Below are 1,884 nucleotides of genomic sequence, written 5' to 3' on the forward strand. Positions count from 1 at the left end.
TGTGTATGTGTGTGTTTGTGTGTGTGGGTGTGTGTATATGTGTATGTGTGTTTGTGTGTATGTTTGTATGTGTGTTCCTGTGTGCCTGTGTGTATGTGTGTGTTTGTGTGTTTGTGTGAGTGTGTGTATATGTGTGTTTGTGTTTGTGTGCATTTGTGCGTGTGTGTGTATATGTGTGTGTTTGTGTGTGTGTGCGTGTGAGTGTGTGTATATGTGTGTTTGTGTGTTTGTGTGCATTTGTGCGTGTGTGTGTATGTGTGAGTGTGTGTGTGTATGTGTGTGAGTGTGTGTGTGTATGTGTGACTGTGTGTGTATGTGTGTGTGTGTGTGAGTGTATGTGTGTGTGAGTGTGTGTGTGTGTGTGTGTGTGTGTGTGTGTGAGTGTCTGTGTGTGTGTGTGTGTGTGTGTGTGTTTGTGAGTGTGTGAGTGTGTGTGTATGTGTGACTGTGTGTGTATGTGTGTGTGTGTGTGAGTGTATGTGTGTGAGTGTGTGTGTGAGTGTGTGTGTGTGTGTGTGTGTGTGTGTGTGTGTGTATTACAGTATTGTGTTTCATAATAATAAAAAAAGTATATTTTTTAATTTAAAAAAGTATTTTTCAAAGTTAATGTTTCTCTATTATTGTAGGTCATCATTTACAGTAAGCTGCATCGGAGCAACGTGTGAAAACATCTTAAAGTGTGAAAACAACATCTTAACTTCCTCTTTTTGGTTTTTCTGCATTAGTCTTTGTCCGTCAGTAACGTATTTACTGTAAATTAGGATCAGTGGGTGTAACAGCTGAACCTGTAGCTGAATGTTTACCGTATATGGAGATGATATTCAGCTGTTTGTTTCAGAGACAACCCCTCTCTGTGGGAGGATATAAGACTGCAGATTATTTCATTTCTCTGTCTGAACATTCTTCAGATTCTTCATCGTGTCAGAGTTCTGCTCTTCTTCATCTTCTTCATCTTCAGACTTTGTGCAGTTTAGATTTTAACATTCAATCCTTTCTACTGAAAACAAGTCGACCAAAGGACAGCAGCTCCTTCTCACCTGATCTTTCTCCACCAACTCTACGGTAAGAGAACACTAAAGACTCTGGCTCCTAACATTAGTCTTTATCACTTTTTGTTTTCAATGTTTTTGTCAACTTGTTTGTTGACTTTTCAGTCACTCTGTCGAAAAAAATGTCAACGTTTTTCTTGCATTTTTGACACTTTGTGGACCGTTTTCTAAAGAACTTTGAAGTTAAATATGATGTAAATATAATTCATATCACAGAGAATAATGTTCTATTTTTGACCCTTCTGACACTTTTTGTCACTGTTTTTTGATAGTTTTGTCACCACTTTTTTAGTTAAATGTGATGTAATGAAGTTAACTGTGATGTAATGAAGTTAAATGTGATGTAATGTAGTTAACTGTGATGTAATGTAGTGTTTGTTATCATGTGATATTCCAGGTATCTCTCCTGCTGCTGACTCTAGAACTCATCTCTCTCCTGTCATTCAGGTAAATATACTTTACATTATTATTCTCTCTTTAACACATTTAAACTCCTCTGATTGGGGTGAGGCTGAGTCCTTTTCAGCGGCCCGGGGTTCGAGTCCAGCCTGCGGCACTTTGCTGCGTGTCACCCCTCTCTCTCTCCCACCTTTCCTGTCTATCCACTGTCGCTATCCACTAAAGGGAAAAGCCCCCCAAAAAATAATCTTCACTGATTCTGTTTCAGCCACAAGGTCGAAAACTCTGTTTGTTTATATTTTCACATTATAGTCTAACTTCATCTCGCTGCATCAGGACTTTATGGATTTCTTCTACAGAAAGAAATCTGCTGAACCTGTATATGAAATATATTTAATCCTGTGTGCAGGTATTGTATTGTGTGCACACTATATTG

The 1,884-nt window shown here is 38.5% G+C and overlaps 1 long non-coding RNA gene across 1 annotated transcript in view; it reads left to right on the top strand.

The window, feature by feature from the left end:
- Window positions 1–889: 889 nt before the first annotated feature.
- LOC116058385 overlaps window positions 890–1,884 on the top strand; it is a 2,948-nt gene continuing 1,953 nt past the window's right edge. The window contains exons 1-2 of the long non-coding RNA XR_004107027.2: window positions 890–1,062; window positions 1,447–1,496. This is a non-coding gene — a long non-coding RNA (uncharacterized LOC116058385). The remainder of the gene's footprint in view (window positions 1,063–1,446; window positions 1,497–1,884) is intronic.

This window comes from Sander lucioperca, chromosome 10 (assembly GCF_008315115.2).
Source record: "Sander lucioperca isolate FBNREF2018 chromosome 10, SLUC_FBN_1.2, whole genome shotgun sequence".
Lineage (NCBI taxonomy): Eukaryota > Metazoa > Chordata > Actinopteri > Perciformes > Percidae > Sander > Sander lucioperca.